Source organism: Aquarana catesbeiana, linkage group LG11 (assembly GCF_042186555.1).
Source record: "Aquarana catesbeiana isolate 2022-GZ linkage group LG11, ASM4218655v1, whole genome shotgun sequence".
NCBI lineage: Eukaryota > Metazoa > Chordata > Amphibia > Anura > Ranidae > Aquarana > Aquarana catesbeiana.
The window spans coordinates 65,134,390-65,156,649 of NC_133334.1; positions in this window are offsets into that span (position 1 = coordinate 65,134,390).

Sequence of the window (22,260 nt, forward strand, 5' to 3'; positions counted from 1 at the left end):
TTTCCCTCAAGAAATCCATCACTCTAAACAAATAGAAAAACATCTACTTCAGAAAATCAGTCTGAAGAATCAGTTTGTAGTTTCTAAAAGGAACTGAAATATGTAAAAGTAAGAAATGAGAAGTACAGCATATGGACATTACAACAGTTCAAAATAAATTTGCAAATTTACCACAATCTTTGTCTTCTTCAAGGACAGAGCAATTTTTTTTCTCCATTTTGGATATGCCTCAATATTGTTCTATCTAACACTACACCCTTGTAGTCGTAAATTTTTATAATTTTGTTCCCACAAATAGAGCTTTCTTTTGGTGGTATTTTATCACCTCTGGGATTTTTATTTTCTGCTAAACAAATAAAAAAAAGACAGAAAATTTTGAAAAAAAAAATGTTTTTTATTTTGCTTTGGTTACAAAACTTTGTAAATAAGTTAGTTTTCTTCTTCACTGATGGGCACTGATGGGGCTACACTGACGGGCACTGATAAGGCGGCACTGATGGGGACTGATGAGGTGGCACCAATGAGGTGGCACTGATGAGGTGGCATTGATGGGCACTGATGATGGGCACTAATATGCGGCACTGATGGGGCACTGATAGGGGGCACTGATATGCAGCACTGATGGGTACACATAGGGGGCACGGATGGGCATGGATGGGCACTGATAGGTGGCAGAGAAGGGCACTGATAGGTGGCACGGATGGGCATGGATGGGCACTGATAAGTGGCACTGATGTGCTGTAATGTATGGTACTGATGGATGCCAATCAGTGCCAAACAATAATGCTTGCCAATCAGTGATGCCCATTGTGGGCACTAATTGGCATCCATTGTGGGCACTGATTGGCATTCATTGTGGGCACTGATTGGCTTCCCTGGTGGTCTAGGGTCACATACCTGGTGGTGACATCTCTGGTGGTCCTAGTGGCGTCCCTGGTGGTCCAGTGTAGGCAGCCTCGGGGTGACTGCGCTGATAATCGATCAGCACAGACCCCCCCTGTCAGAAGAGCAGCCAGTCGGCTCTCCTCTACTCGCGTCTCACAGACGCGAGTGAGGAAAAGCCGATCAACGGCTCTTCCCGGTTTACAATGTGATCAGCCATGATTGGACGTGGCTGATCACGTGGTAAAGAGTCTCCGTCAGAGACTCTTTACCTAGATCGGAGTTGTGTTGTGTCAGATTGACACACTGCAACAAAGATCGCCGCGATGAGCGACCCCGGGGGTGCGCAGCAGCTTAATATCCTGAAGACGTTATATGACGTCCAGTCAGGTTATTGAAACCACTTTGCCGCCATTATTTTGCTATATGGCGGGCGGCAAGTGGTTAACATTATTCATGCATGTTATAACCCTGTAAAGGTCACCCTTGTGTAAAGATCCAAAAGTCCGGAGACTGCTTCTGCTGGATGCTGCCATCTTGGTTGTGATATCAGCAGACTCGGATCTGTCACTAAAGTGACACTATAGTATTCCACTTCACTCTAATCTTACATAGGAGAGGCGGATGAACTAGGCCACCATAGAGAGTAATTAGACAATCCTAGAAGAGGAGAGAGCTATGATGGGCAAGGAGGGTGGAAGCTGTGCCAGGGGAACTGACTTTCTGGAGTAGCCAAGTTCAAAGACACATTGCAAGTTAATAAAAAAAGTTATATAAAGAAAATACAGTAAGCATTTTAAATACTGCATTTTTCTGTGCTTTTACCTGCATTTTTTAAGCTGGTGTTTTAATGACAGGAGTTCCCTTGCATTAATAAGTATGACCTTTTTGCTTTTAGCATAGCCTAATTTCTTCGTGGAATGCATAGTTGCCACAGGGTACTAGAAATTTTCCTTGCAAATGTTAGTCTATTTTGGTCCAGTAGCACCACACAGTACCAGCAGATTTGTTGTATGTAGGTATCCATGCTGGGAGCTCTTTCTTGCACCTTGTACAAAGAATTCAAGCTGCATGTGCCAAAATCTGACGCTCCCATCTGTGTGTGACAACTGAAATCAACATTTGTGACACCAGCCAGCATTTTCCTAATCTTTGGTTGTCCAGTTTCAGTGACCTGGTGCCCTCTGTAGCCTTGTTTTCATGTTTTTTAATGGAAATCAGCCCAGTGCTTTGTTGCTGAAGGCAAATCTCCGAGGCTTGATTCACACTCCTGTGATCCAATTTTGTTCTGACTTTCAGTGCGATTATGTAATGCAACTTGGATGCTACTTTGGTGCTACTTTGAAGTGGTTTTGCATATTCTATGGGGCCAAAATCTTGCTGGAATAGCACCAAAGTAGTACAGAAACCTTTTCCAAAATTTTGTCGTGCTGAGTTGCATTGATGTGAATGAGCACCATTGAAAACAATGTGATTTTTTGTCATGTGATTCTGTGCAAATCAAGCCGCATCTGAAATTGCAGTAGTGTGAATGGAGCCTTACGGTTGGGTTCACACTGATGCAAACACAGACATCGCATATGATTCGCACCGCATGTGTGGATGCGCAGATCACATGTAATGTCTGTGCGATGCGAATTCAGCCATACAATTTGTATGGCTGAATTTGCATCGCATTCAGACCAAAATGGTACAGGACCCCTTTTTTGGTCTGCACTGGAATGGGATCGCAATCTGATTCCTGTACTATTTCTCAGTTCGCACTGCGATCTGCAAATCTATCTGTAGGGTTAACCGGCTGCCTATGGGCATCTATCTGCAGCAGGCACCCACACACATACTGTGTCAGTCGGGGTGAATATATTTTTATAACTCACGAGTGACACCGGATACGGAAGTATAGTTAAGCCTTGGTGGTATTTTTAGAGTGAATATTTATCACCTGATTGATCACCTTTTCCTCCTGTTCAAACTAAATGAGATGAGGGTGATTATGAATTAATTTTTGTTCTTGACACTTTGATCTTTGATATCAGCAGTCAAAGGTGACATTAGTAAGTCCCAAAGCCTAATAATTTCATCATTATACCATCGATGGGCATTTGCCCTTTTCCAAGATGGTGGATTCTATGCGGGGACACCAGGAGCTCAGAGCTGGGCGTTCCCTTTCTTGTGCTATGTATATATGGCGGTAAGTCAACACGCCGCCCGTGCCCCTGGAAGATGTCATCTTTGACGAAACGGTGTAGGGAGGAGCGGCGTGCTGACATCACCACATACCGTGCTGAACCCGGCAGCTATTGAGAGCCGGCCGTCTCGTGTCTTTTGAACGCTTTTTATATACGACATAATTGTAAGTGCAATATTTTAGCTTTTACATAAACACATTTTTAAAATGAATTACGCTATGGATACCTTCATATTCTTTCATGGGGAATGAGTGTGTATCTGCTGCACAGAGGATATCCCACATAGAGAGTCCGGTGACATCCAGCCATCCAAGTTTTAAAGACCCATGGCTGGGGATAAGAGCCACAGGCACTCACGATCTCCTTAAACAAGAGATCTAAAAATCTGGTAAGTGGCATTAATATCACTGGTGAAGGAACTTTCCTGTCGCACTTTATCACATCTCCCATGGTGTTGTGGACGTATGTCACTAACGTTTGCCCATGGGACGAGACTCTATTATATATATATATATATATATATATATATATATATATATATATATATATATATTTTTTTTTTTTGTATTCATTATATTCATTTTTATGTTTTATTTAGCACATTTCACTTGTGATTATATTTAATTATTCAACTATTAGTGTGACACAAGGAGTTGTCCATATCTATTATATTAGATGAATATTCTTTAGGTCACATTTTTTGATCATTAATATATAGCGCAGCTTTTTTTCTTATATTAATTTTACATTGACACCTGCAGCAGTTCACAGAGGACGGTATGAACTGCCTGCGAGTGACATACGATGCGGGAACCCTTGCTGAAATCACACTGGTTTCCACATTGCATGGTGTGTGAACCCAGCGTTAAGATTCAGTCAATTGTACATTCAAAATTGTCTTCTTATCAATGTTGTTAACAGGGTTTTTAATGGTTGTAGACTTCCTGTCAGCTTAACCACATTAAGACCACCCTCCGCAGTTGTATTGCGACAGGTTGGATCTCCTGGGTGAATCGCCATCATTGTACGTTGGCCGCTTTAAGAGCTCTAGGGGGCGCATGCGCACCTGCGTCACGACATCAGAGCCGAAGCACGTGGGCGACGGCTGCAATGTCCGCCGGCCACCTGCGATTGCTCCTGAGAGAGACAGAACGGGGATCTGTTCATGTAAACAGACAGATCTCCATTCTGTCAGGGGAGGAGAGACATATCTACTGTTCCTAGTGATTAAGAACAGCGATCTCTCTCCTCCTCCAGTCACTACACTCCCCCCACAGTTAGAAACACCTTCCTAGGGAACACTTAACCCTTTGATCGCCCCCCTAGTGTTAAACCCTTCCCTGCCAGTGACATTTATACAGTAATCAATGGCTATTTTTAGCTCTGATTGCTGTATAAATGTCAGTGGTCCCAATAAAGTGTCAAAAGTATCTGATCTGTCCGCCGCAATGTCGCAGTCCTGCTAAAAATCACTTATCACCTAGTTAAAAAAAAAATAATAATAAAAATGCCATAAATCTATCCCCTATTTTGTCAATGCTATAACTTTTGTGCAAACCATCAATATACGCTTATTGCAATTCTTTTAACAAAAATATGTAGAAGAATACATATTGGCCTTAACTGATGAAGAAATTTTTTTTTTTGGGGGGGAAAGTAAAAAATATTGTTTTTTTTTAATCAAAATTGTCTGTCTTTTTTTGTTTATAGCGCAAAAAATAAAAACCGCAGAGGTGATCAAATACCGCCAGCGTTGCACCACCGTGCAATTGTCAGTTAAAGCTAAGTAGTGCCGTATCGCAAAAAAATTGCCTGGTCATTAAGGGGGCAAATCATTCTGGTACTTAACTAGTTAAACTAATCTGACCTTGATCATTAACAAGCCTTTTTTTGTACACAAATGGCCACTGCAAATATATTATTGCAATAGTCTCTTGGATGGCACCAGCATGCTTTATGTATTTGGTTTATCCACAAGGTTCATTGGTTTGCTATTAGCATTAGCAAGTAGGCTTGTCCACTTAACTGACCACCGAGTAAAGGCTACAATTTCTGCAAGGTTGCATAAATAAAGACTAGGAAATTGAATTCCTTTCCTGGAGCAGATGCTGTTTCGGGCATCTTTCAGTGCTGGCTATTTGTCTTAAGGCTTAGATATGTGATCTCTGCAGATGGGGAAGGTCAACAACTCTGAACTCTGGTTCCTGCCTTCAGTTGAGATGCCTAGGCTTTTAAATATGTGATCAGCTGTGAAGGGAACCTGTAAAATCATCCTTTCCAAGAAAAATATTTCAAGGCAACCTGTCAGGATGGAAATATGGGAGATACCATTGTTAACTTATTTTTTGGGTGTGCTGTAGGACCTGTTCCAGAGCCCATACATTCAGTGACCTGGAACATATGTTGGAACATAGTCATATGGCTATCAAGTGTCAGTCCTGTATTGGCACTGTCAGGTCCTGTTCCAACACCCCCACAGTCCAGCAGTAAAGGAAGCCCAGAGCATCCTTTCCAAGAAAAATATTTCAAAGCAACCTCTAAGGACACAAATATGGGATATACCATTGCCAACTTATTTTTAGGCTTACATCCCGCTCCTTCCTTTACTGCTTGCTGAACCACTGATATGGAACAATCAGGTGTCAGTCCTGACCCACATAGTTATTGACGTGGAACAGTCATATGGCTATAAGATGTAAAGACCTGTTCCGCACCTTGAGCAATCATATGACTGTCACATCTCGGGACCATTTCCAGCACCCCTAAGGTCGAAAACCCTCCAACAGTCATGTAAGTAAAGGGTGTCAGGACAGTTCCAGCACTCCCATGCAAACACAGGTTGTACATTGAAATCAAAGTGTATTCCCTGATGGGATTTAAACCCAAGACTCAGAGCTAAATGGTAAGTGACAAAAACGTACCACTAAATTGAATTGTGGAAAGCAAGGGTTGTAGCATGGTTCTGACATTGTAACAGGACAGAGCATTCTAATATGTATACTTCACTATTTTTGGAGGTTCCTGGAATGTACAAGAGGACCCTTATAAGAAAACAAAAGGTATAATTAAGTGCCAGCTTTTCTGATGCTGGTTTGATAGTCTTTACTTTGAGGCAAGTTTGATTCAAAGAAAGAAACTAGCTGTTTAAAATCAGAAGGGTTTGCTTTGAAAACATGAAAGCACATTCTGAGAGTACTGGCAATATGTTTTTGCACTTTATAGGGCACTTGAGATAATATGACATACGGCAGTTGGGTACTTGGTAGATATTTGCTGTTATAAAGAAGAACATAATATATTTTTGTTGAGAAACACAGATCTGCAGGAATGCTTACCTAAAGGCCTTGTACATTCTAATGAACATTTTATTCACATTTCAGCACATTTGAAACATAGACCATCCATAAAGCCCAGAGGATTTAATGAGACCAGTGCACATTAAAGTGCTGGGCTAATGGGTGTAAAGAAAACAATGCACATAGGATTTTTTGGCCTTTTAAACACAATTTTCCCATTGAAGTCAATTCAATTGAGACTTTCAAAATGCATCAAAAATGCAGATGCATTAGCACATATAAATACACTTTTCAGTATGTCTAGAGTAAAAAAAGGCTGATGGCTTTTTACTGTCTCAAGCATCTGTATTTTTGTTCATGTGTGCTTTTTCTACTTTATTAAAGGAAAACTACAGTCATTATAAACTTTAAACAATAAGCACCAGAATACTTGCCCTTGCTGTTTCTTTGATTGTAAGGCACATCAGTTCCTGTACTGTGATTTACAAATCAGCTTCTCGCACCTGGGGGTAACTTTCCACCTGTTGGCAGAGGAAGGATTTGCTGCTAAATAGAAATGAATTGTGTGTAATGTCTAATCTGGTGTCTGTAATCCTTTGAAGCAGTATGTTGTCTGCGACAGGATTTATTTTTTCTTACAACTCTAGGGAAAATTATTATGTCTTCCACACAAAATATATTCAGCTATAGCAAATACACCCAGAAGACAAAAAAAAAAAAAAACACACACACTTATGCCCCGTACACACGGTCAGATTTTCCAACGGGAAATGTTCGATGGGAGCTTGTTGTCGGAAATTCTGACCGTGTGTAGGCTCCATCGGACATTTTCTGTCGGAATTTCCGACAAACAAAATTTGAGATCTGGATCTCAAATTTTCCGACAACAAAATCTGTTGTCGTAAATTCCGATCGTGTGTACACAATTCTGACGCACAAAGTTCCACGTATGCTCGGAATAAAGCAGAAGAGCCGCACTGGCATTTTTCTCGGCTCGTCGTACGTGTTTGCGTTCTTGACGTTTGAAATTTCTGACAAGATTTGTGTGGCCGTGTGTATGCAAGACAAGTTTGAGCCAACATCCGTCAGAAAAAATCCATGGATTTTGCTTTCGGAATGTCCAATCGTGTGTACGCGACATAAAAACGCTATTTTTAGCGCTGCTTTACTGACGTTTTAGTGGCACTATTCGGCCGCTAGCGGAGCGGTTTTAACCCCTGCTAGCAGCCGAAAAAGGGTTAAAACCACCCACGGCTTGCCGGCGCTGCCCATTGATTTCAAGCTGCTTGCAGGACTTTTTGTGACGCCCTGCCAGCACAGCGCCCCAGTGTGAAAGCACTCGGGCTTTCACACTGGGTTTGCAGCTGAGGCTTTTTTCAGGCGCTTTACAGGCACTATTTTTAGCGCTAAAGCACCTGAAAAATGCCTCCGGTTTGAAAGGGGTCAAAGGAGCACTGGTATAGCTTTTGCTTATTAAATGGAGTGGACAGCTTACAAAAGACTGGGACATGGCTAGCTTGTAGGTGGCCTCAGCAAACACTGCTGGAGAATACGCTGACTTAAGTCAACCATAGACGGTACAAATCTCAGCTAGTTCAGCAGGAGATTTGAATCTTGTATGGCCAGTAGTGATGGGCTTCGGAGTGTTTGGATCAAACCCGCCAGGAAGCCATCACTGTACACTGCCAATCATAGTCAGTGAGGCATTTTGTGACCCGCAGCTGCACATACACACGCTGCCTATGATTGGCAGTGTGCAGTGCTGGATTCCTGACGGGTTCGATCCGAAAGTGCCCAAGCCCATTTTTAATGGGCAGGCTGATTATACCAAAGTCGATCGATCCATGGATCGACTTGGATACAAGCAGTATGTTGGATTTTTAGGATACAATTATTGCCAGTGGCCATAGCCACTAGTAAGGATGAACTCAGGCATGTTCGCAAGACCATGTGCCCGCCAGGAAGCTGACACTCCGCAGCGCTAATCACAGGCAGTGAGACATTTCTCGATTCGTGGCTGCACAAAATACGGAAATGCCTCACTGCCTGTGATTAGCACTGCAGAGTCTCAGCTTTCTGGTGGGCACGTGGACTTGCAAACACGCCTGAGCTCATCCTTAACTGCTAGCAATATTCACTGTGCTCTCCCGGCAGGGACGGCTCCTCCGCTGGGAGAACACAATAGCTCCACAGTAGGGATTCTCCCATCAACACTGACTGTGTTGTTGTGGGAATCAAGACATTTTCTTTCCTGCAACCAAAAGAAAATTGCATATTCTATGGCCTGCCTATAAGTGATCAGCACCTTGGAAACAAGCTAGCAACAACCAAATCAAGATTTCTTAGGTACCCACCATGGTCCCCTCTCCTGGCCATGTTTTCTTCTGTCTGGGGAGTTTCGAGGTTCCACAACATTTGAATCCATAGAGCCACATATTCCAATGCTACCTACAAGCTTCCAACTGCTGGGACCCTGGTGTTTTATAGTGTGTCTATACACTTATTTAGCTGTAATACATTACTGTGCTACATTGGTGCACTTTCTATCTTTATTGTAAGTGTGTTTGGAATTTTAATCTTGTTTTAACACAGAACTAAAGTCTGGAAATTAAAAAAAAGTGCTAAAAGGTGGAGTATTTTATGAGAGAAGAGTCATCTTAGGAGTTAAAGAACTGCATATGCTGTCTATTACTGTGCAGGACTGTTATCCTTTCCATTGTTCCCACTTCACAGCTATTTCCATGGAATACAGAACACCCCCATGTTATCGAGAAGAGAATAGAGGGAAGTGCTCTGTAGTCATATCCTAAGGTGACAGCATTGTTTCTCTATGGATACAGTATTATGAGTAAGCGTTGTCACCACAGGGCAGGAAATGTCTTACTGGCCAGATCACCAGGTTAAAATAAAGAAAAAAATAGCCTGAAAACAAAGGAAACTAATTCCGCCACCATATCTAGGTAACTAAGCTGCAACATATTACATTTTTGCTTTTGAGTTTGGATGTGCTATAATGATTATCTGGTATTAATGGTTTGTGTTACACAGTTACATAGTTAGGTTGGAAAAAGACACAAATCCATCTAGCTCAACCATAAAAATAAATAAATAAAAAATAATATCATACATTTGCTACAGCAGGGGAAAAAATTCCTTCCTGATCCCTGAGAGGCAATTGGATTTTCCCTGGATCAACTTTACCTATAAATATTAGTACCCAGTTATATTATGTACATTTAGGAAAGGATCCATACCTTTCTTAAAGCAATCTACTGAGCTGGCCAGAACCACCTCTGGAGGCAGTCTATTCCACATTTTCACAGCTCTTACTGTGAAGAAACCTTTCCATATTTGGATTAAATCTCCTTTCCTCTAGGCATAAAGAGTGCCCTCTTGTCCTCTGTGTTGACCGTAAAGTGAATAACTCAACACCAAGTTCACTATATGGACCCCTTATATATTTGTACATGTTGATCATATCCCCCCTTAATCACCTCTTCTCAACAGAGAATAAATTCAGCTCCTCTAATCTTTCCTCACAGCTGAGTTCCTCCATGCCTCTTATCAGTTTGGTTGCCTTTCTCTGCACTTTCTCCAGTTCCCCAATATCCTTTTTGAGAACTAGAGATTAGTTAGAGAATGCGCTGGACTGACTGGATCAGTCATTGGTCGTGGATGGGGTATTGTGTGGGCAAAGGGGAAGCGATCCCTTCCAGTGGGTCCTGCCCAATGGTGGATGGTGGTGGTGGACCCTCTTAGGGGCTTGGACTGCTACCTTTCCAATATGACCTTGTTTCAGCGAGAAGACTTGGGTAGGAAAGAAGTGCCTGGTGTCCAAAAAACTGCAACTAGATGTATTGTTCTAATAGATATGATTTGTACATTAACAATACACACCTATTGTGGATACTAATCTATCTAATCTGTATATATATACATATTACATATATTTTATATTTTTATTTGTATATTCCTGAAGCGCGTTGGTTTAATGTATATGTTTACACCTACAATAAACATCTTTTGAACCATACATCTAAAGTTGCAGTTTTCTAGACACCAGGCACTCCTTCTTTCCTATCAAAGTCTTAATTAGGTATTAAAGAGGTATTAAAGAGGAATTCCAGGTATGGTTATTTTTCATAGTTACATTGGTCCATATCGGGACCAATGCTGCTTGGCATGGGACCAGGAAGCAAATGGAAATCACTGGAGCTGATTCCAGCTTCTAGGGGGATCCCACAGGTATGGTATATGCAAAGTTACATTGGTCCAAACTGGATCAATGTAACTACAGTATCTCACAAAAGTGAGTACACCCCTCACATTTTTGTAAATATTTTATTATATCTTTTTATGTGGCAACACTGAAGAAATGACACTTTGATACAATGTAAAGTAGTGAGTGTACAGCTTGTATAACAGTGTAAATTTGCTGTCCCCTCAAAATAACTCAACACACAGCCATTAATGTCTAAACCACTGGCAACAAAAGTGAGTACACCCCTAAGTGAAAATGTCCATATTGGTCACAGTTAGCCATTTTCCCTCTCTGGTGTCATGTGACTTGTTAGTGTCACAAGCTTTCAGGTGTGAATGGGGAGCAGGTGTGTTAAATGTGGTGTTATTGCTCTCACTCTCTCATACTGGTCACTGGAAGTTCAACATGGCACCTCATGGCAAAGAACTCTCTGAGGATCTGAAAAAAAGAATTGTTGCTCTACATAAAGATGGCCTAGGCTATAAGAAGATTGCCAAGACCCTGAAACTGAGCTTCAGCATGGTGGCCAAGGCCATACAGCAGTTTAACACAGCAGGTTCCACTCAGAAAAGGCCTCGCCATGGTCGACCAAAGAAGTTGAGTGCACGTGCTCAGTATCATATCCAGAGGTTGTCTTTGGGAAATAGATATATGAGTACTGCCAGCATTGCTGTAGAGGTTGAAGGGGTGGTGGGTCAGCCTGTCAGTATTCAGACCATACGCCGCACACCGCATCAAATTGGTCTGCTTGGCTGTCGTCCCAGAAGGAAGCCTCTTCTAAAGATGATGCACTAACAGTTTGCTGAAGACAAGCAGACTAAGGACATGGATTACTGGAATCATGTCCTGTGGTCTGATGAGATCAAGATAAACTTATTTGGTTCAGATGGTGTCAAGCAAGTGTGGCGGCAACCAGGTGAGGAGTACAAAGACAAGTGTGTCTTGTTTATAGTTAAGCATGGTGGTGGAAGTGTCATGGTCTGGGGCTGCACGAGTGCTGCCAGAACTGGGGAGCTACAGTTCATTGAGGGAACCATGAATGCCAATATGTACTGTGACATACTGAAGCAGAGCATGATCCCCTTCCTTCGGAGACTGGGCCGCAGGGCAGTATTCCAACATGATAACGACCCCAAACACACATCAAAGACAACCACTGCCTTACTAAAGAAGCTGAGGGTAAAGGTGATGGACTGGCCAAGCATGTCTCCAGACCTAAACCCTATTGAGCATCTGTGGGGCATCCTCAAACAGAAGGTGGAGGAGCGCAAGGTCTCTAAAAACCGCCAGCTCTGTGATGTCGTCATGGAGGAGTGGAAGAAGACTCCAGTGGCAACCTGTGAAGCTCTGGTGAACTCCATGCCCAAGAGGGTTAAGGCAGTGCTGGAAAATAATTGTGGCCACACAAAATATTGACACTTTGGGCCCAAATCGGACATTTTCACTTAGGGGTGTACTCACTTTTGTTGCCAGCGGATTAGACATTAATGGCTGTGTGTTGAATTATTTTGAGGGGACAGCAAATTTACACTGTTATACAAGCTATACACTCACTACTTTACATTGTAGCAAAGTGTTATTTCTTCAGTGTTATCACATGTAAAGATATAATAAAATATGTACAAAAATGTGAGGGATGGTCTCTTGGCAACTAATTTCAGACCACTGTTTCAATTGAGTTTAACAACCTTCAACCTTTGCTTAAAGTCACAATTGATTCCTCTTCGTAAGATCAAATACATTTTCCAGGGTGTTGGAGAGGCTTTGGTTGGCCTGCTCATCTGCAGATGTTATTTATATATCTCTAAGGGTTATTACAAACTTTTCTATTTATAAAAATGCTGCAATTTTCATTTACTGGCCTCTTAACAAGCAGCACACTGTATTCAGCTATTTGCTTTTTACTGTTTGAACATTTGAAAAGCTCACCCTTGAGTGCCGTGTCTATATCCTGAAATTTCCTTACATAAACATTTCTTCTCTAATACTTTCACCATTCCAGCCAACTTGCAACCTTGCTATTGATGTTCTTTGGTGTTTTCTGAGGTTTCAGATGGGAATTTATTCATGCTTTTCATCTTGAGCCATCTGAAGTAGGATAAAATGTGCTCAATCACTTGTGATGTTTCAACACGTTGCCATCCGTCTGTAGAAAAACAGTGTTTGACACAGTTGTTCTGATCGTTAAAGAAATCTATAAAAGTAGAAGTCCAGGCAAGCGTACTGACTTTATTTCATACCTACGTGCACACTAAGTTACAGGGTTCATAAACTTAAGTTGGCCATAGATTATGCAATTTTTTTTCCCTTCAACCCAGAGATGAAGAAAAGAAAATTGCTAGATTTCTTCATCAACATAATCAGTGTTAATGTGGGAGGGGGGGAACCCTTCCACTGCGCTATTATATTTTGACAGTGGGAGGTTTACCTACCTACCTATCAGAATACAGTGATCACTGCTGCCAGCAGAGGCGGCTCTATAATTAGTCAATTTAGGCGGTCACCTAAGGCCTCGCACTCACAGGGGCCTCACGGCTGCCTAATTTGCCTATGATCAATCACCGGTTATGGCGCCGGCGGCTCACCCTACCCCCGCTGGGACTCAGGAAGTCACTGACCAATCGGGTACTGACAAATAGCGGCCTTGCCATGGAGCGTCTGGTCCGGTGGCAGCAGGTGCGGGGAGCAGGACAGCAAAGGCCTCTAGGTGGCGGCAGTGTCTGGATGACGGCACCCAGCTCCAGGTGCCATCTCCCCAAGACGTGCGGGCAGCATTTCCATGTGGGGCCCTAAGGCAGCTGGGGCTGCTACTTCAGCCCGCTCCACTCCACACCTGCCCGGCCGCCTATTTGAGTCAGCAGTCCCCATGACTGTGCCTGGCTGACCCCCGTGACTGGAGAGAAGGTAAGTGCCCGTGTAGCCCCCCTGTGTGCTTGGATAGGAGGAGCAACTGCATATAGAGGAATTGAGCTTTCTATATTCCTCCATGCAGCTGCTGAATGCTTGCAGGAGAGAGAGAGAAGGAGACTCAAGCATTCAGCAGCTGCATGGAGGAATATGGAAAGCTCAATTCCTCTATATGCAGCTGACCCTGCTTCTATTCCTATCCAACTTCCTTTGCTGGCCCCTCCCAGTTCTCCCTGTTCTCCCTGGGTCCCCCCCCCAGTGCTCTCCTCCCCCCACCATGCTCTCCAGCCTCCCCCCCACAGTTCTCTCCACCCTTGTTCTTTCTGCCCTCCCTCTCTCCAGCTCTCCCCATCGTTCTCCAGCCACCATCCCTGTGCTCCCACCCTTCTCTTTACCCCCCCAAAGCTCTCCAGCCCCCTGTGCTGTCCACCCCTGTTCTTTCAGGCTCCCCCAGTGCTCTCTGCTCCCCCCCTGCTCTTTGTCCCCCCAGTGCTCTTTTAGCCCCCTCGTGCTCTCCACCCCTGTTCTTTCTGCCCCCCCGTGCTCTCCAGCTCTCCCCATCACTCTCCAGGCCCCACCCCTGTGCTCTCCACTCCCCCAGTGCTCTCCACCCCTGTTCTTTCTGGCCCCCCCGAGCTCTCAAGCTCCACCCATCGCTCTCCAGCCCCCCCAGTGCTCCACCCCTGTTCTTTTTGGCTCCCCCCAGTGCTCTCAAACTTTCCCCCAGTGCTCTGCGCTCCCCACCCCTGTGCTCTCTACTCCCCCCCTGCTCTTTGCCCCCACCCATGGGCTCTCCAACACACCCAGTGCTCTCCCCAGTTCTCTCCACCACCCCTGTGCTCTTTCCTGGCCCCCCTCACTCCCTGCAGCTCTGCTATGTTCCCCCTCCTTTCTCCCGTCGGCTGCTGCAGGGGATCTGTCAGGATGGAGAGCGGGGAAGGGACCGGTATCATGGGCTGCTCAGTCTAAAATGCTGGGCCTATTTTTTTGTCCCAGTGCGGGCCTGGTAAGGAAGATGAGCAGTGAGGGCATCAAGCACAGATAGCCTTGGAGGGAGAGGAGCTCTGAAGACCACCTAGGATCAGAGGACAGGCTGACTGGGTTCGGAAAATGAGGATAACCGAAGGTGCAGGTGGCCAGGGACCACTCCATCTCACAGAAAACAGATCCTCTGGAAGGAACACTGTCCCCATCCAGAACGAGAACAGACTGTGCCTGCTGCTGGCCATCAAGGTACCATACTAAGTATCAAACACACACCTTCCCACAGACAGGGACTGCAGACTGGTACATGGGGCACAGGAGGAGCTGAAGACAAGGACACAGCTAGGGATCTCTCTCTCCCTCACTCCTCTCTCTCTTTCTTACCCACCGCACCTCCCCCTCTCTTTCCCCCCTCTCTCTCTCCCCCATCTATTCTTCCCCCCACTGTCTCCCCCTTCTCTCTCTCCCCCCTCTCTCTTTCTCCCCCCTCTCTCTTTCTCCCCTCCTCTCTCTCTTCCCCCTTCCTCTCTCTCTCTTCCCCTCTTTCTCTCTCCCCGCGCTGTCCTGTGATCCCCCCACTCTCCTTCCCCTGTGGATGTAGAATGACTCAGTGACACCCCTTTTCATTCTCCCAAGGCACAGGGAAAATTCCTAGAGGGGTTGTCAATTTGCTGGGTTCCATATGTGTTATTGGCTGCATATGTTTGTTGGGTGAGGAGGGTGCCCTGGAAGTGGTGCTGATGAACTGTGTGGTAGATCTGTGCATCTTTCTGTAGCCATTTTTATTGCTTGAATTTGTTTTCCTATTATGGGCGTGAGTAGGGCCTCGTGTCTAAGTTTTTCCTAAGGCCTCACAAAGCATAGAGCCACCTCTGGCTGCCAGCTATTGGTGCAGGCAGTGATTGAATGAAAAAACCAACAGGTTGGTTGTACTGAAGTTGATTGATAAATCAACTTCAGTACAACCAGCCTGTCCGTAGCTAGATCGAAATTTGTCTGGTTCCCGCTGAACCAGAGGAATTTCGATCCATCTTTGGCTGTCCTAACCGTTAAACTATAATATTAGGCTACGGATGTACTTTAAAGCGGCAGTAAAGCCTGCTTTGTGATTTTTGCCTACAGGTATAATAAGGCTTACCTGTAGGTAAAATAATTATCTCCTAAACGTATACCGTTTATGAGATATTCACCCTGGATGCAGGCAGTGACATCACTGGCACATGCACTCTGAAAGTCCGCCATATTGTGCCGGACCTTCAGAGCTTTGTGCCGGAACCGAGGGCTCCCGCGCGCATGCACAGGAGTGACCTCATCGCGGCCCCTGGCCACTGAATGAATGAATGATTTGTATAGCGCTACAAATGCGAACTGAATCGCCTCAAGGCGCTATATCCATCCTGTGTTGTGCAGCTTTTTAGAAGAGGTAGGTCTTGAGTTTCTTTCTGAAGGCCTGATGGTTTTCTTCCATGCGAATGTGAGTAGGTAGAGCGTTCCATAGCCGTGGTCCTTGGACTGCGAATCTTCGTTCTCCCTTTGTTTTGTAGCGGGTTTTTGGAATAAGGAGGAGGTTTTGGTTAGAAGATCGAAGACTGCGATTGGGTGTGTATCGCTTGATTTTCTCGCATAGGTATTGAGGAGCAATTTCTTGTATACATTTGTGAGTGAGGCAGAGGGTCTTGAAAGTGATTCGATTTTTTACGGTTAGCCAATGTAGGTTCCTCAGGGAAGGGGAGATGGATTCCCAGGGTTTTTTTCCTGTTAACAGTCTTGCCGCCCTGTTTTGGATGAGTTGCAAGCGCCCAAGCTGATATTGGGGTAGTCCTATGTAGAGGGAGTTTGCGTAGTTGATTCTGAAATTGATGATTGTTCCAACTACTGCTGCTTTGTCCTCTCCTGGGACGAAGGGGATGAGTCTACGTAGCAGGCGGAGGAGATGGTGAGATCCGCTGACTACTGATCCTATTTGTGCATCCATTGCCATTTCTAAGTCAAAAATGACTCCGAGACTCTTGGCTTTGGTGCTTGGAGCGATGGTCTGTCCAAAGATGGTGGGCGGTGTCCATGGGGTCTTTTTGAAAGAAGTTTTGGAATTTTGGTTTGCGTGGAGGAGAAGAAGCTCTGTTTTTGATCCGTTGAGTTTGAGAGAGCTAGTGGTCATCCAGTTGTCTATAAAAGTGAGGCATTTTTCTAGTCGCTGATGATGGTCTTTTTCTCCGGTGATGCGAAAGTAGAGTTGGGTATCATCAGCATATGAGTGGAAGCAGAGGTCCAATTTTCTGATGATTTTGAGGAGTGGGCGAATGTAGATGTTCCCACAGATGTAGCCACTCACACTGCAGGAGCCCATGAACCCGGAAGAAAGACCGAGGGAGGATGTCAATACTCTGAGCGGTGACAGCGCACTGCTGGAGGGCTTTATTCTAAGGTAAGTATTTCATTCTGTGCTAGTATGCAATGCATACTAGCACAATATGCAATTGCCTTACAGGTGTTTTTTTTGTTTTGTTTTGTTTTTGTAGACTGCCTCTGTTTACTACCACTTTAAAATAAATCTATAACTATAGGAAGTACCATAAAGCTCTGTTAAAGAATCATACCTCTCCTTCTCCTCGCATTTACAAACACCATCCTGTTGCGGAAGTCTGGTGGGAAACTGACATTTTTTGGAGTGTCAGATTCCTTGGTCCTCCAGAACTCTCACCCAGTATTGCAGGATACAGTAGTGACTTTGAAGTCATTAGAATAAATGAGTGGCCATGATCTAAGATCTTGACTACCAGCTCTCTGTGCTAACTTTGCAGGTGTTTGTGAGCCTCCATTCTTTTCTGGAATGAACTGTGGATACAGCAGGACACATTACCTGTCAGCATGGGTCCACATACCAGTGGTATAGGAAAACACTGTGTTCAGCTGATTTTTGGTCCTGAGCTGACATGTGGCATACCTGCGGCAAGCTCAGTTTATTGTAGAGGTAAATGGAATCATTGCAACAGTGCTCATTGGAGAGACTGTCCTTCTTTTGGAGCCAAATCCATCTGACTCTCTTTCTTAAACAGTTAGGTCCCATTCACACTTGGCATTTTAGAATCACGGACGGAATTGCTGTAATCCTGCCCGCGATTCCAAATCGTATGACAATCGGTGCAAAATGCGCAGTGCGCGTTTGGGTGCTATTCATTTTAAATGGCACCCTACGTGATTTTGCTCTGATTGTCTTGCAACAGAATCATGCTGCTTTGCAGGAAATTGCAGGAAACCGCGACTTTAAAAATTGCGTGAAGCATATGGCCCAAAAAGGAGTAGGAGACAACATGAATAGGGCAGCTCTTTGAAGTGAATGGAATGCCCTATGCGTGACATGCGGAATCGCGTGAAAATCCCTTGCACAAAATTGCGAGCGGGAAAGCGAGTTTCTGCTACTTGAAGTGGGAATGGGGCCTACTTTTTTTTTTTTCTCTGACATTTTGAACTCAATAAAATAACATACGAGTTAGGTGCCTCTCATTCCCATCTCAGAAAGTTGGGAGGTTTGATAAATGCAGTAGACAAATAGTAAAGGCCTTGGAAGGGCATGCTAATTTAACAAGTACTCATAAACCATTGCAGGTTTAAAGGTACTTGAGAACAAAGGTGCACAAGTAATAAGCTTAAAGTGGGTGCATAGTCAAAACTTTTTTTTAATTAAAATTATGTTTTTTGTTTTAAATGGTTTTAAAACCCTGTCTTTTTTTCTCTTTTTGTCCCATTGGAAAGATTTCCCTTCACATCTTGTCACAGAGGCAGATTAGGAGGTGGGAGGAATTCTCTCCAAGGGGAGGGGAAATCCCCTCTAAGACTGTTGTCACTGAAGCATTTGTCACCTATTGAAGATTTTTTTCTCACCACCTGTTCCGATGAAAACTTATGGTATTTCCCATCTCTTTCTGTCCAAGTGACAAAGATAAACAGGACAAGTAAAATTTAAAAGTACCCCATGAATGTCAAAGTGAGAGCAATAATTCTATGGCCATAATTTATGGTTCACTCTAAATTGATAACAGCTAAAGGCTTTTAAAGGCTTTTAAAGTGTTACCAACATTTTAAGTACAGTAGTTTTCACCATTTTACAGGTGTGTGCAGTATTAAGTCCAGTCATGCTTGGTATCTATTTACAAGACACAACCTCATCTTTTATATTAAAAAAAAAAAAAAAAACTATGTATTTTGTGTTTACTAAAATCTATTGTAGTGTATTTTTTCCTGAAAATATTGCAGAAATATTGTGTGACATAAAAAAAACACCAAAAACACCACTTTTTCTACAGAACTTTTGCTTTCAGAAAACCAAAAATTGTGTGGGGGTTCTAAGTAATTTTCTAGCCAAAAATGCTGATTTTACCTGTTTAAGAAATTAAAAAATTGCCCTGGACACAACATGGTTAAAGTAGAATTACTGTGGTCAAAATAAAAGTGACTTACACCGATCAGCCATAACATGCCCACCAACCTAATATGGAGTCGCTCCCCTTTTGCTGCAAAACAGTCATGACTTTTTGGGGCATGGAGGCCACTAGACCTCTGAAGGTATACTGTGGTATCTGGCACAAAGCCATCAGTAGCAGATCCTTAAAGTCCTGTAAGTTGCGAGGTGGGGCCTCCATGGATCAGTGTGGCAGGGTGCATTATCTTACTGAAAGAGGGTACTTCCATCCATGAAGGGGTGTACCTTGTCAGCAACAATGTTTAGGTAGGTAGTACATGTCAAAGTAAAAACATGGAAAAGTTCCCCACTGGGTTTTTTAAGCAGCGAAGTAAACATGATATGAAGTTATAAGAAAAAAAATAATTGTTTTATTTAATATTTGAGAAAAGATTCCAATATTTAAAGAGTTTAAAACATGAGCTCTGGTTGGTGACATAAAAACAGAGTAGCCATAATTGATGATAACATTGTACACCATAGGAACAATGTTTACAAATGACATTATACCATAAGATGCATAAGAATACCCCAATGCATTTCGACCCCTACATTCACGGTCTTCTTCCGGGGGGTTTATATTCTAGAAAATACATTAAAAAGTCAGCCAATGGCGCTGTTGCTGTGTGTCAGTCAATCAGGAGGAGTGTCGAGGACGGCTTAGACACTCGTGGACATCACTGGAGAGAGATGGGGCTCAGGTAAGTAATTAGGGGGTGCTGGGGTGGCTGCTACACACAGAAGGTTTTTTATCTTAATGCATAGAATGCATTAAGATAAAAAAAAACCTTCTGCCTTCGCAACCTCTTTAAACTATTTTTCCCAAAAGAAAAAAAAAATCCTAGATACAGTTGGGTTTTAATTTTTTTTTAGTCTTTCACTTAAAGTCTATCTATGACAATCTAAGACTACCCTGTCCATAGGGTAAAAATGCTGCTGTGTGATTTTGCTGCAGAACAAACAGCATGTGACCCAAAAGGAAGTGCAAAAATAACATAAAGTATCTACTTGTCAAATCAACAGGAGATAAAACTATGTTACAGTGGAGACAAGAAAAACAAAAAACTGCCATAATTGCTAGTGCCAGACTGCATCATATACACTGATCATCCACTACTTTATGTGGAGGTAAATTGGCTCCAGGAGGCAATGCCCTTAGTTTGTAATAATGTACATTTGATTAGTCAGTCTTTAGGTAAAAACCAGGTTGACCCACGGTAAGGGGGTGATTTAAAAAGAGGCAGCCATCCTAAGAGTGTGTCCAGCAACTCTGCAAAACATGTAAAAGAAGCAAGGGAGGGAGCGCCTCTGGGAGCTACCCGGATTGTGCAAGGAGCCTGTGGGATGCAGTAGAACTGCCAGGACTACATACTTATGATGAGCATTACTCCCACTTATATCTTGTAAGTGTTTTTAATCTTGTGCAATAAATTATACTGTTTTAATACTACACTTAGGGGATCCTCCCCCCCTTGTTTCTTTAGCCATTACTTTATGACAACTGACAGTTTAACTGAATAACATTAAAGGGTAACTCAACTTTTGTGGGGAAGAAAAGAGCAAATAAAGAAAAAACATACAGTCAGGTCCATAAATATTGGGAAAGCGACACAATTCTAATCTTTTTGGCTCTATACACCACCACAATGGATTTGAAATGAAATAGTGACAGCTCTTTGGATCTCATAATGAGAGTTGACAGCAACAGATTCCAAATGCAAATAGCACATTTGAAATGAACTCTGGACCTTTTATCTGCTCCTTGTAAATGGGATAATGAGGGAATAACACACACCTGGCCATGGAACAGCTGAGCAGCCAATTGTCCCATTACTTTTGGTCCCTTAAAAAGGGAGGCACATATACGAACTTGTAATTCCTAGAACGTTCACCTGATTTGGATGTAAATACCCTCAGATTAAAGCTGAAAGTCTGCAGTTAAAGCACATCTTGTTTGTTTCATTTCAAATCCACTGTGGTGGTGTATAGAGCCAAAAAGATTAGAATTGTGTCGATGTCCCAATATTTATGGACCTGACTGTATAGCACATGTAATTGCGACACTAATCATATTGTAATTGAATATTATTAAAATCACCTTTCCTTTTCAATCTGAAGCCACTGTAATTTTCTGAGAATGCATTGCAATATGGCTACCTGGAGTTGTTCTGTACACACAGTGTGTACTGACCGCACCCCAGAAACATCATTTCCTGCTTGTGTGATTGTCTCACCAATTTTCCCAGAAGTCTGCCTAAGATAGAAATCAGATTTCAGGCATCCCCTGCAACAAAAATGTAATTTTTGGAAAGATACTTTCAATAGGAGCACGTCTAAAGAGATGCAGGCCCAGCAGATTTTCTCATTAGTTCCCTGCTGCTGCACACCTGACAGTTATCTACGAAACCACTCCCATTACACTCACTCAATACAAAGGCACATACAAACACACATGGATTTCTTCAGAATAACAAAAGGTGGGAATCTGCAACAAAGGTTGTTATAATCCGAGCAATGTACATTGATCACCCAGAGGGGAATTCTCAACAAAAGTGGAGTTACGCTTTAAAAAAAACCCAATCACTTTGTCACGATCAGGCATCAGGCTTGAAGACCAGTTGCTATAGCAGTTGCAGGACTACCACCGACCAGCAGGATAGGTACACAGGCAGTCACCCTGGCAGATGACAAAAGGCTGACCTGAGGTGCAAAGTCTAAGTACTAACCAGGGTTTACCAGAGCTCCTGATGGTGGAGATGGATTTAGCTGCGTGCTAGTACTAGGTCGCGAGGTCGCGATTCTCAGAATTACCCCACAAGGGTGTGAGCAAGCCGAGGCTCAGAAGCGGATGAGCAGATAAGGATCAAACAACAGAGTGGTCTGTAAACAAGCCAAAAGGTCAGTAACGAGTAGTTGCAGCTTGGGATCAGGCAGGTGAGTAGTCAAGGAACAAGCCAAGGGGCGATCACGAGTGGTAGCAAAATACAGACGGCAGCAGGGAAGACAAGAGCAAGGCACTGGCTGAGAAGACACAATAAACTGGCAAAGAGGAAGTGCTGAGACAAGACTTATATAGGAAGTTTATGGGAGGAGCAAGGAGTTCAAGGTTCAACAACAATCAAGACACAAGGCAGGGTTATCCAAGAGATCAGATAGAATTGTCCAATAGATCAGGCAGGGAGCTGTCCAGCATCCCAGATAGCTCAGTAGGATGAGTCAACGCCAAACGCTGAAGAGGTCCCAGGTTCTGACAGTACTCCCCTCCTCTCAGGATGTCCCCTG